At 39.7% G+C, this 14,284-nt stretch overlaps 1 protein-coding gene and 1 long non-coding RNA gene across 5 annotated transcripts in view; both read right to left on the bottom strand.

Moving 5' to 3' along the window:
- SCFD2 (sec1 family domain containing 2) overlaps positions 1-14,284 on the bottom strand; it is a 312,542-nt gene that overhangs the window by 242,348 nt on the left and 55,910 nt on the right. The window lies entirely within an intron of this gene.
- LOC140910625 (uncharacterized) lies at positions 5,045-7,495 on the bottom strand. The gene is made up of 2 exons (XR_012158674.1): positions 6,417-7,495; positions 5,045-5,483 (listed from the first exon to the last, which is right to left on the bottom strand). It is a non-coding gene; the product is annotated as an uncharacterized lncRNA (long non-coding RNA).

The following is a 14,284-nucleotide window of genomic DNA, read 5'->3' as shown; positions in this document are numbered from 1 at the left end:
GAAATGTTAACAGATCCAAGCTCTGGCAGAACAGGGGGAGTGAATTCCAATCTGAGGACCCCTCTCAAAGAACATCTTAACAGCAATTTTGTTGTTTGGAGTGAAGGAGAATCAGCTCAAGAACCTCTGCTGATCTCAGCTTTGGCTGTATGTCCAAAGAAAAGAAGCTATTTCCCACAAAACTGGGCCCCAAAACTTTTAAGACCATGCAGGCTAAAACCAACACCTTGAATTCCACCTGGAAATTACTGGGCATCAAATAAAGATCCCCAAACTACAAGTTATACAAGCCTCGTAGACAAACAATAACTTCTGTTGAAATAATTGATTTTTTCGTTTATCAGAGTTGTGTTCAAATAACTTTATAACAGCTTTGAAAACTACAGATGCAAGAACACACATTAAAGATAAGAGTATTAAATGCACAAATAACGACCTACATTAGCTTGAGGTGGAGTGAAAAGGGGGAAGTGACTTGTCTTCCAGGAATAAACCCTTGTACAAATTTTTTAAAAGCGTTATATTAAACATATTTGGGCAATACAAATAAAGTAATGACAATGTTGGAGGCTTGATCTAAAGTTTATGGTGAAGAAAGCCTAGTGGAAGGGTAGCAGATGATTCAGGGAACTCATAATGGAACAGAAAGACTTTTACTTCAAAGTTAATAGTTTGAATCCAGTTCAGCTTAACGACAATGAAAGTCGTAACTTCTTAGCTGTTCTGTGAATAGTCTGTGTGAAGTTAGTTCATGTATTCTAGAAATATCTACCAGGTCTCTACAGAGGCACCTCGGCTTATCAGCCTTCCATCAATTAAACAAAATATAACAAACCCTTCTGCTCACTTAAAACCCCCCTCCTATTCTATATTTCTGCTTAAAGGTCTATCAAAAATACCCAAGTAATTCTTATATTGCCCTCAAACTCTGGTTCTTCTAGAGTTGTGGCGGGAGTAGGCTCCAGAGAAGTTCACTCTGAAGTCCCTAAGAATACTTTCCTGCTGAGGAAAATCTCTCTCTTCCCCCATAACAACAGTGTTCCATCGGATACAGGAACACAGGAAGGGAGACAATCCCTCGGATAACATGTTCCCATACCAAATGGAGGATTAGAACTAGAACCCCAAGTTCCCTCACAAGTTAGCAGGAATCCAGTACAGAAAATGGAGCACTCATGTTCCTTGCTCAGAACGCCTTACTCAATCTGCACTGACTGACAATTCTGAATCCTCTTCAAGGGTTCCCCTTAAAGTGCAATGCAGCAATTTAGCCTTAAAGTTACAAACACATGGCCCAGTGGCAAGGTCCCCATGAAAAAGGCAGTCACAAGTTTTGTCCCATCAAAAGAAGCACTGTACACCACAACTATCATCCAAATTGTCTAGACACAGCAATGGGCCCAATAGCGACAGAGCCTATGGGACACAGAGTTGATCTCAGTTGGTGTAGTTGTAGTGGATCTCAGTGTGATTCCTAGCAGAAGGCATGCATATCAAAAATCACTATCAAAACAGGCATTTGTTCTGCCATCTCAGCAGAAAGACCACGAAGTGACAGGGCAGAGGGACTGTACTACTATTTCTTATCACTCAGATGAGTGTCTGAAGCACAGAGCTGAGGCACATTGGTAGGGCAGAGTGGGAAAGGATGCAACTTTACAAATTTTTTAAAAAATCAAGTTATACTGCTCCATTCAGGAGTATGGAGAGATATACAAAGTAAAACAGGGGCATGCATTAATGGGCAATAAGTACACAGCTTTAAATTCTGAGACATGAAGCTGAAGCTCACATGTCTTCAATCATATTAAAAGTATACAAATGAGTTATTTAACAGAAAGTCCTATCTTAAAAGTGAAACTTAATTTCCACAAAAGATTTGTAATCATGTTGCCTAGTTTAATTTTTTCTTCTTCTTAAGTTACAGCTGCAATGTTGTTTTGTCTTTTCTGTGATGCATGCTGTTATGCAGGCTTCACTTCAAGAGGGTGATTATTTTTCAAGAGAGATTTAGTGCCAGAAGTGACAGGTTTTTAAAATTCAGGCTCCTAAAGGAGCAAGTTATTTTTTACACCAAAAATGTATGGATGAATGCGGTGTTTGAACAGCAGAGATCAGAAATATTGACAGATTGTTCCAAATACATACACAGTAGTACTTATTTTTGCATCTAGCATCTTGTTAATGATCTCTACAGAAACCAGCAAACAAGTTATTACGGGAGTAAGCTTTGGGAGGAATTGACTAAATAAGTGTATACTTTCCTGAACATACAGGTTCTGCCAAATATCTGCAACTTTGAACTTTGTTATCTTGCATAAAGTGGAACTAACTGAACTTTATTGACTAGTGTTAGTAAACATTTGCTGAGGTCCATATTTCACTTGACAGAACCAAGAAAAAGGAATTTCTTGTGGTTGTCTTGGATCACTTATGTTCACAAGGAGGATTTTGCAATGCTGTGGAATATCAAATAGAATGTTTCTCCCACCAGTGTCTTAGAAATATAGACCTACCTCATCCACTAGCTTGCATGTAACTGTGCCTAATGATGGATGCTTCTGAGGAAGGTGTCGTAATTCATCTAGCCAATTGTGTAATGGCATTGCTGGGGGAGCAGAATTTGTGAACTGAGGGATAAATTTATGCCTGAAAATATTAGTACTGATGGCCCTTACCTCTTTTATCCTAGCTAGTGTAACTTCCAGATGTTATTCTTATTTATGTAAATATGAAATGCTTTCATGCATCTTAGGAAGCTTTAATAAATATTCTTTGCCAGCAAGTTCCACTAAAAAAAAAATCTGTATTATTTTGTTATCATTTAATTTCAAAGACATCTTGTGAAAAAAAAAAAGAGGAGGAATGCAAACTGACAATTATTTTGGGAGAGAAGGTGGCTATTACAGTTGAGTTCTCATCAAACCGTGAACTGTGTAGAAGTATGATTCTGGATCTGAACAGCGCTGAACGTTATTAACAGTTAGGCTACAGAGTTTGCAGGTTCATTTCTAGTAGAACAGAGAACTGTTCTACTTTGAGCTTGGCTAATTCTTGCTCTGTGATCTCAGTTGCATGTTATCTTCCCTCAATTGGCTTCTGTTTCCTTACTTGTAACATGAAGTTAGTAGCTTAGCTACCCCATATGGCTGTTGTATAGCTTAAGAACATAAAAATGGTTAAGAAAGATGCTGGGGAGACGCAGGATGGATCACTCGATGTTTACCTGTTCTGTTCATTCCCTCTGGGGCACCTGGCATTGGCCACTGTTGGAAGACAGGATACTTGACTAGATGGATCTTTGGTCTGACCCATTATGGCTGTCCTTATGTTCTTATGCATTTAGTGGGCAAGCTGAGGGGCATCTTCATCAAGCAGCTGAGGGGCACTTGGGGAAAGCAGATATTTATGTATGGCACAAAGAAGGGTGGCTGGCCCTTCTAAAGGGAGATAGGTCTCACCCTACCTCTGATACAGCTGGTTTGCCTCCCCAAGTGAATTAAATCACGTGCCAGACAATCATGTGACTAAACCAGTCTTCTGTTGGGAGAGGATGGAGGAGGAGGGGGAACAAAATAGGTGTGTGGATAGCCAAAGGGTGATTGCAGTGTGAAGCTAGAGGAAGTCTCCTGCAGTGGTCCCTGAGGAAGGCAACTGTGGCTAGGTAGAAAGATACAGCTGGAAGTTTTGTTTTCCTTCTGGGGAGAAGGCAAAAAAAGGCAGAGCAGACCTTGTATCTTCTTTAACAGCTTACAGAACAGTTATACACGGTACCTCAGGGAGGAGGGGCTGTGCCCATTTTAAGACGAGAATGGATGATCTTTCTGAGCTTATTTTGAACTTTATGTTAATAAAACTAGACCCTAAGAAAGGCTATTAGACTTATGAAAGCCTTTTTTCAAGGAACCAACAAGGGGAAATGAACCAGGCTGCTGCAGAGCCACACCTCGCCATGAAGAGACATTCAGAAGGAGGCTGTCCTGTTACATGTACATAAATAAAATTTTACACTTTCCTCCGCATGTGGTTTTTAATCATGGTTTTAGAAGCAACTGAAGTGGAGGAGCCAGAGCTGCAAAATTTAAAGTGAAATTAAGTACTTACCTATGTCTATAAAATGACTGGCAATCTACAACTTTACTTGGCTGAGCCATCTCTAAGCTTGTTTTGACCTCTAGAGAAATGAGCTGTCTGAAAAAATATATGCCCAGAAGATTTCAGGTGGCTTTTTAAAATGTACACATCCTCATTTAGCTTTAAGTCGTGTGTTTTCAGACATTCTTCAGTGCTTCATCGTGTTCTTGGCAAGTTGTTCCAAAGACAAGCAGGTCATTGCAATAGGTCAGTACATTATTCACAGGACTGATTATCTGTCTGATAATGCTTTGGACAACTTCTACAGCTGAGTATACTTAAAGGATCACCTTGGGCATGTTGCAATCCAAGATGAGTGGAAATCATGATGATGTATATGGATTAGGGGTACAGTTTATGTTCTTATAACACTTTTTGAAGTAGGGTCTTGATTCCAATTCTATTAACAAATGCCGTGTGCAGGTCCACCTAGATTCAGTGTCATACGATGGTCCACTTTAAATGTTATGTTTGGAGAATGTATGACCACACAAATGTGTATTGCATCTTCGTTTTGTGCTTTGAAGATATCTACAGCTTTAGAACCCCACAGGGTAGATCTTTTCAATAATGTCCTGCTCTTGTACTTTTCTTGTTCCTTTCAGATAGTTCTCTCATGGGAAAGAGAATTCTTCTGTGTTCTGGGCTACAGGTGTGGCTGTCTTACCTTTGTGTTAATAAATCTGGAAGTCCTTTATTTTCTCCCCAAGTTATGAAACATGGTGAGGTACTTTACTAGGAGACTTAATACGAACATCCATAGTGTTTTGGCCAACAAAGGTATTTGCCACCCTTTTTATTATGTATAAGGAACAACCTGACAGTGGTATCACTGTTTCCAAGCAGGTTTCCATAGGATCATTTGGTCATGTAGAGTATACGTTTTGCAATTGATCCTCCCCTTTGTCACTTATTTTGAACAAGCTCAACATGGGACGCAGCTCTCTGCAGAACATGTTAAATCTTTGTCTTTGTAACTAGTATGGTTTTGTTCTGCAGATAAAGATGATGCATTTCTTATATTAGATTTACAGTTGACCCAGATTATCAGTGACTCCATGCTTGTGTCTAATAATTGCATATTTGTTTTGGGACATTAGCCCTTTGATCTTGGTAGGCTGTTAACACAAAGATAGCTGCTGCTTCTTCAGACTTTAAGTCAGTCCCTACATAGTTAATTTTTCTGAAACTCCATTTTCTCTGTGTCTCCTATGTGAAAATCAGAAGTTTGAAAATTTGTGATGACATGACTGTCAGTTGGCTTCTTGCTGTGACACAGTGACCCAAGGTGTGCTCTCTCTCTCTGCTAGGCACTGTACATTGCAGACAGGCAGACACAGCCTCTTACCCTGAAGATTTAAAATAAAAATAGATAATGAATAGATAATGGGGAGTGGATGGGATGGAATGTATCAAAAGCAGATGTCAGAGGAGCGATGGTGAGAATGCATCTACATTATGGGTTTTTTTGTTGTGTTGTTTTTAAACAGGTGTTATTTACAAATAGTTCTTGAAAACCAGGCTAGCATTTGTAGCCCCTCAGAAAAACATTTCCTTCCACAAAGGCTACAGGTTCACTCTCATGTGGAGGGCCCTACCTAATTCATGGCCATGAAAAATGCATCACAGACCGTGAAATCTGGTCTTTTGTGTACTTTTGCCTGCTACTATACCAATTTCACAGGGGAGACCAGAATTTCTCAAATTGGGGGTCCTGACCCAAAAGGGAGTTGCAGGGGAGTCACAAGTTTATTTTGGGGGGGGGCACTGTGGTATAGCCATCCTTACTTCTCTGCAGCTGCCTTCAGAGCTGGGTGGCCAGAAAGTGGCAGCTGCTGTCTGAGGGCCCAGCTCTGCAGGCAGCAGGGCAGAAGTAAAGCTGGCAACAACATACCATGCCCTCCTTACTTCTGCTGGTGGTGGCTCTGCTTTCAGAGCTGGACTCCCAGCCAGCAGCCGCTACTCTCCAGCTGCCCAGATCTGAAGGCAGAGCCGCGGCCCGCAGCAACGCCGAAACAAGGGTAGCAGTACCGCAGCCCCCCTTACAATAATCTTGCAACCCCCCACAACACCTTTTTGGGTCAGGACCCCGACAATTACAACACTGTAATTTGCTATTTTTAAAATCCTCTGACCGAGAAATTGACCAAAATGGACTGTGAATTTGGTAGGACCTTAACTCATGTGGGATAGTCCCCTTTGTGAAGATATGGTTAAGCAAAATTATGGCAATATTGTCTCACTTCTGACTAGCAGGTGTCTTCCTTTTGCTGCGTACGTACACTTAATAAACATCGGCAACTAGAACAGGCCACCATTTCTTGGGCGCATAAGGCAAATATTTCCAGTCCTCTATCATGTTGCAAGAGTGCCATAGGAGCCATTTCTGTTTCTTCAAGCATGTCTTGATAGTCACCTACATATAGGTCACACTATTATTTATTGTACAACTCATCTAGAACACGGAATCTAGCCAAACCAAATTTGCACAGCCTTCAGAGGGTTAACATCTATCTATTGTGGTGCTTCGTAAATCTAAAGACACAGTTTTTGTTTCATAAGTTACATTTCGGTGCAAAATTTTTAGCGAATCTTTTCTACATTGAGTATGTTTGATTGCTCTGTATCTTCTTGCAGGTTATTTACCTCATGTAGCTTTAGTACTATGCTTTTAAGATCAGTGCACTATCCTCTCATCATTGGTGTTGTCAGTGGCTATGTAGCAGTCAACATTTTCAAGCCACCGATGCCACAATTCAGCTGCCTCCACCTACATGGAGGTATTTGTTTCAGTGCGTTGTCCTTTTTTGCTGTATAACAAGATTTTTCTTCTGGTGAGAAAATGTAAAATAAAAATAATTACTACAAAGATGTAATGGACTTTTCTTGATCCAATGAATAAATAAGTATCCATGTGTACTTGTAACGACATTGTGCCACTTTCAGTAGAGACCAAAAAGTGGCAATGCACCCATTTCCTTTTGGTAGGGCACAGTGGTGCCCCAATGTAGGCAAAAAGAAAAGGAGTACTTGTGGCACCTTAGAGACTAACCAATTTATTTGAGCATAAGCTTTCGTGAGCTACAACTCACTTCATCGGATGCGTTCAGTGGAAAATACAGTGGGGAGATTTATATACACAGAGAACATGAAATAATGGGTGTTACCATACACACTGTAACGAGAGTGATCAGGTAAGGTGAGCTATTACCAGCCGGAGAGTGGGGGGGGGGAACCTTTTGTAGTGATAATCAAGGTGGGCCATTTCCAGCAGTTGACAAGAACATCTGAGGAACAGCGCAGGGAGGAGGTAGGGGAATAAACATGGGGAAATAGTTTTACTTTGTATAATGACCCATCCACTCCCAGTCTTTATTCAAGCCTAAGTTAATAGTATCCAGTTTGCAAATTAATTCCAATTCAGCAGTCTCTTGTTGGAGTCTGTTTTTAAGTTTTTTTGTTGAAGAATTGCCACTTTTAAGGTCTGTAATCGAGTGACCAAAAAGAGACTGAAGTGTTCTCCGACTGGTTTTTGAATGTTATAATTCTTGACGTCTGATTTGTGTCCAATTATTCTTTTACGTAGAGACTGTCCAGTCTGGCCAATGTACATGGCAGAGGGGCATTGCTGGCACATGATGGCATATATCACATTGGTAGATGTGCAGGTGAATGAGCCTCTGATAGCATGGCTGATGCGATCAGGCCCTATGATGGTGTCCCCTGAATAGATATGTGGACACAGTTGGCAACGGGCTTTTTTGCAAGGATAGGTTCCTGGGTTAGTGGTTCTGTTGTGTGGGTGCTGGTGAGTATTTGCTTCAGGTTGGGGGGCTGTCTGTAAGCAAGGACTGGCCTGTCTCCCAAGATCCGTGAGAGTGATGGGTTGTCCTTCAGGATAGGTTGTAGATCCTTGATGATGCGTTGGAGAGGTTTTAGTTGGGGGCTGAAGGTGACGGCTAGCGGCGTTCTGTTATTTTCTTTGTTAGGCCTGTCCTGTAGTAGGTAACTTCTGGGTACTCTTCTGGCTCTGTCAATCTGTTTCTTCACTTCAGCAGGTGGGTACTGTAGTTGTAAGAATGCTTGATAGAGATCTTGTAGGTGTTTGTCTCTGTCTGAGGGGTTGGAGCAAATGCGGTTGTACTGCAGAGCTTGGCTGTAGACAATGGATCGTGTGGTGTGGTCTGTATGAAAGCTGGAGGCATGTAGGTAGGCATAGTAGTCAGTAGGTTTCCGGTGTATGGTGATGTTTATGTGACCATCGCTTATTAGCACCGTAGTGTCCAGGAAGTGGATCTCGTGTGTGGACTGGTCCAGGCTGAGGTTGATGATGGGATGGAAATGGTTGAAATCATGGTGGAATTCCTCAAGGGCTTCTTTTCCATGGGTCCAGATGATGAAGATGTCATCAATGTAGCGCAAGTAGAGTTTTATATCTACTATTGGTTAGTGGATAATCAGTAAAGACTGATGGAGGTATTTTTAGCACATCTTGCCTGTCTTATATCTCAAGATATGTGGCCTCAACATGTTATATGACGACCTGGGGGGTCAGAAGTCTCTTGCAGATATTGTCATGTATTACCCCTCTCCTAAACATTAGAAAGTGTCATCCTAATTATAAGGGGTTGAAACTATGTATTTCTGATCACCAAGAACCAAATATTTCATTATTTTTAAATAAGCAGTCTAAGACACTATTTTTGTCAGTTTCTCATACCACAAAATCATAATCCTCCCAGTTTTAAAGCTAATCCAAGTTTCAAAGCAATTATATGAAAAGATTTACAATACGTGAAAGATAATGCAAGTTTAGTTTAAACCCTTGGACTTCCTGAAGCTAAAACGTGATAAATATGCATCAGTGCATTAATGTTTACCATAACTGATCATAGCAAAACAGGCCACTAATTATGTAAAGTAAGAGCAAATTAATAAAGAGCTAATACAATTTTATTTTATTAGTAGACAGACTTCTGGCCTTAAAGTCTATGAGTCTCTGATGAAGTTGATATTCATTATTTGCAATTTTACAACAACAACATAATAAAACTGGATTTAATTGTAGCATTCTTACAAGATCAACAAACTTCTGTTTTCTTTTAAATTTTTAGAATTACCTTTAAGCTGTAATAACAACCAGACATATAAAGAGACCTGCCCATGAATTCAAATCAAGTACTTTGAGTTTTCTGTCTACAACAAAAAATGAGATTAAAAATACAAGAGCTTTATCCAAAAACTCCAGACTCACAAAGAGGCTATTGTCAGCAAACTCCCTTGTTAAAAGGAATAACAGTAAGGTTAGCCAAATAGTACTGTTTCCATGTGCCAACTATAATTTAATCAAAGATAACATACTACCAGTATATTGCTGTTTCACATCACTGCACTGGATTCCAATAACGTCTCACTTCCATCTGCTAACAGTTTTACAGCAATAAAGCGCAAAGTAAGTGAGCTAGGCGGCACAAGTATGATATGCCTTACAATTTTATTAGGGCTTGAACTGTTACCCATTTTACACCACTGAGATTATAGATGCTGTAAGGTTATTCACTGAGTAAAGACAGGACTAAAATAGTTTATCTGAAACCCTGAAATACAGTTTAGCCTATGAGCTCTGCAAAAGACGAAGCAGCACAATAAATTATATAGGCTATATATATAGTATGCACTTCTTGTAATACAAGCACAGAACTGGAATTTTATTGTAAACTGAATTTTTGTATCTTATTTTCTTATAAATTATAATGGACCTTAATATCGCCTCTTCCAAGGTAAATGAACACAGTTAAGCAACTATTAAACATACTTACGTAAGACGAAGAAAAAAGGCAACCCCAATATTTACCCACTACAGTAATATCATCCTAAAATATCAGGGGCCAAATTCTGCTCTCACGTATGTGTCTTCAATTACATTTAGCCTATGAAGATTTTATAAAGATTTTAAATGTTCAAGATACATACTTTTCTGAACAGGCTGAATTCATTCAGTCTTTGGTTCATCACCACCTCTTCTAAAATGTTCCTGCTAACTTGCACTGGTTAACATAATTTCATTCAATTATGAATAAACTTTCCCTTTACCTATTTTGGCCTCCCGGCTATGTAGGGCAAATTTCCTTAAATAGCCTCTTCTCTGTAGTTAATTTTTTTTTTTAAATCAGTGAGAACATTTCCAGAACTATTTCCACCACCTCCCATATGACCTATATCTGTTGCCCCACAGAACACAGTGGCTGTGATGCCAACTCAGGACCAGCACTCTGCTTAACACCACAGCACTTAGATAATATTATAATGAAAACAAGAATAAATTTATTATCAAAGAATAAATATTCAAGTGATAGTGAGTGAAAATATTGGAAACAAATGACTACACATAAACCAAAATCATAACACATTTTCTAGAGACAAAACTCAACTAAATCGGTTAACCTACTGTCTAAAGAAGTTTCTCACCCAAAGTTCTCTACAGCATTTCCAGCCAACCCTGGTGGAGACGCCACTTTCATGAAGCAAATTTGCTGTCCAGTTGCTTCTGAGGTGAGCGATACCAGGGTATCTTTACCCCCAAACATAGTAGAGCAAATCTTTGAAGTGTTCTCCCCTCCCACTGTTTCTCTCTTCATTTTAGTTTTTTTCTGAAGTTCTTACAATCTTTCATTTGCATTCAGTTCAGAGTGGTGACAGGATATTCACTGTGAATGAGACTACACTCAATTTACATGTAAACAGGTTGATGGCTAGACATCTCTTCTCTGACACAAAACTTGTTTTTCAACTTTGCTGGTAACCAGTACCTAGACACAGACTTTAAGAACATATTTTTCGTATCTCTTTACACGACATCTATACATGCGTGTTGCGTGATGACAATTGTGACACCAGTTTTTATCTGAGACCACATATGACATTCATTGGTGAATCAGAATGTGCATGCCAGACTCAGGAGATTCCTGTAACCCCTGTGCACCTGCTCCGTGCCCCCGGCCAGGTGGCACAAAGGGGTTTCTGGGTCAGAGTGGCATGGTCCACCATGCTCTGAAGACAGTTCACATAAAAGTTAAACATTTCAAGGCACTTTTCAGATAGGGTATGTAATGACGCAGATTGTCTGATCAATAGACCAGACTTTAATGTCCAAGGCTGTACATCAGCTATGATAGACTTCAGCAGGAATTTTGAATGAGGAAGGTCTGCTGTGTATGGACCAAAATTGGTACCCTACCTGCAAAAAGCTTCCAATATTTGGGGTTGCTGTTTTTCCCTGGTCTGGAAGAGAACAAAACCTAGTGAATGACCAATTAAAGAACCCCCTGCTAAAAATCCCTTAATTTAGTAAATCTATCAATTTTTAAGTCCTCCAATTCAGATTTGCTTTCTTAATATCAAGACAATTACCAAGTTTCAACCAAGCCAATTACAATGTGCTGAAGCCTTGATTGAGGGAGAGCTAGCTAGTCAAAATTAGAATTCAACTCTCCTTTCTTCTGTAACTACCACAACTGTCCACCATTTTTGATGCAGAGAACTAAGAGACAATCTCCTTCACAAACAGCTTTGGAGTAGAAATTTGAATCTTCATATTTAGATGCCCGTAGACAAGGAAGAATCTTAGAATCATGTTCCAATAGCTATGTTTCAGCCTCTTCCTCTTGTTCTGGGCTCAACCTATGAACTTTGGAGAAGAAAGAAGCCATGTTGGCTATGTAATAGAAGTGTAAAAATGTGTTTTGTGTTCTGATTGAAGTCCTTACTATCAGAGTAAATTTTAAGACAGTTTTCCAATCCAACTTTTTGAATCAAATCAACAAACCAACCAACCGACCATTAGTCTGATGGGATCTGCAAACAAAATTCTGAACTTCCACAATGTGCTTTAAGATTGCATTAGGCATTGCTTTTTTTTCATGACATTTGAACAGTGTGCCAAACCTCTACCCATACTAATGTTATTTAGACTAAAAACTCTTCGAGGCTACTATTTTTTTGTGTTTGTAGAGTGCCTATCACAATGGGGCCCCAATTTCTGGTTGGCATCTATGCAACACCATAACAAACATTAACAGTAAATAATAAATATAATTGCACCCAAGAAATCCTCTCATCTTTTTTGTTTATTTTCACTGTTTGAGCAAATGGCAAGGTCTTTATTGTTATATTTTTCTCTGCATTATTGAGTGGTACCTTCTACCTCTTGGACACAATATTCTGTAGAATCAACACATTCTTCCCTGTCTGGATGTTTGCAGCTATTATCTGGTCATTTCTCATGTCTGAGCTACCATCTTGTTGATCCTTTTAGTACTTTTAATATTTCCTATGTTTCTTCATTTGCAGCATCTAGTAAGGGACCTGTGAGTTTAAATCCATTTAAAGTAGTATATTCAAGATGAAACGTTTCAATCCAATTTTTTAACACTTCCCATTTTATGCTATACTGAAGACAGTCATCATAAAGGAAGGTTGCAAATTTATTATCAAGTTCAAAGTCTTTGCTTTTTCAGTTGTCTTTATGACAGGATCACTGGTTGATCTTTGTCTCTCAGTCCTATGCTCAACCCACTAGCCCACACTGCCTCTGACTACAAGACATAAAACAGGAAAGCTACATCTACAATTTCCAGACACCTCTGATAGGAACTCTAGGGAGCAAAACATGAAGTAACCTACTAACAGAAATAGTGATGTATGTCTACCTAGAGTTTAAGGTCAGAAGGGACCATCAGCTCATCCATTCCAACCCCCCACATATCACAGGCCCCCAACAACATCCAACTCCTGCCCAGTAAACCCAACAAACAAAATCAGACCAAAGTATTGCAGCCCACAAGAGACTAAACTATTATATGCCACACTCGGAGACCAGGAAAGACCAATATGCAAGGCCCCTGCAATGGCAGGGAAATGATTAAGTGAGATATCTCCAGGTAATCCTCGCAAGTGTCCCCAACACTGCAGTGGAAGATGAAAAAAAACCTGAGGTCACTGTCAAGCTAACTGGGGAAAGTTCCTTCCCAACCCCACGTACAGTGATCAGTTAGATATTGAGTATATGAGCAGGAATCAGCCAGATAAGTTCATGGTAAAGAGAATGCTCAGTGCCAACTCAGACCACTGCCCAAACCCATCTCCCACCATGGCCATCTCTGCTGCTTCAGACGAATGAGACCAAAAAACCTCTCACTCTAGAATACACTGAGGGGAGAAGAGAGAAATTCTTTACTGACCCCTGTAGATGACCACCCGAAGCCAGGAAGCATGAGCTTTAGGACAAACTGGAAGGGATCCCAAGGGCTGCTGAGCCCCGCCCCCACCATCACAAGCAATACCACCATATAATCCCACTCATAAATTTGTCCAGTTTTGTCTTAAAACTAATTACGCTGTTTGCCCGCACAACTCCCATAGGGAGACTATTCCAGAATCTCACTCCTCTGATCATTAGAAACCTCCTTTTGGTTTCCAGCCTGAATTTGTCCATGGACAGTTTATTCCCATTTGTTCTTGCGCCAACATTGTCCTTTAGCTTAAACAGCTCTTCACTGGAAATGCCTTGCCTGGATTACAGTTGCCTTTTTCATAGCCACATGACATTGATGGCTCATCGTCATCCTGCAATCGACCAACACACTCAGGTCTTTCCTCCTCTGTCATTTCCAACTAAGTAGCCTGGAGTTTGTAACAGAAATTCTTATTATTAGATCCTATGTGCATGACCTTATACTTCATACTATTGAATTTCATCCCTACCTGAACTTTTCTAAGCTTTTCATGAAAATATAATAAAAATTACAATAGCAGCTTGAAACTGAATGAAGCTAAGAGAGAAGCCTGACATAATGACCTCTGCCTTTTTTAAACCCTGAAGTTTCTAAGAAACCCACCTTTTAAAAAGAAATTGATAGTAGGGCTTTTCTTGTCACAATTTTTGATAAAGCCTCGATTAAAATAATACATTTCAAGCAATTGAAAGATCCAGTATAAATTCCTGAAATCAGTTTTGACAGATTATCATGCACTGATTCTGAAAAGCACCAATAATTTTCTTTTATACACATATGCAAAAATTACTTTAGTTCTTATGCTCCTCTAGAGGGCACTGGTAATTTATCAAGCCAACTATCAACATGCAATAAGA

This window comes from Lepidochelys kempii, chromosome 4 (assembly GCF_965140265.1).
Source record: "Lepidochelys kempii isolate rLepKem1 chromosome 4, rLepKem1.hap2, whole genome shotgun sequence".
Taxonomy (NCBI): domain Eukaryota; kingdom Metazoa; phylum Chordata; order Testudines; family Cheloniidae; genus Lepidochelys; species Lepidochelys kempii.
Note: the sequence above shows the minus strand (reverse complement) of the source record. Positions and strands in the feature narration are given on the sequence as shown.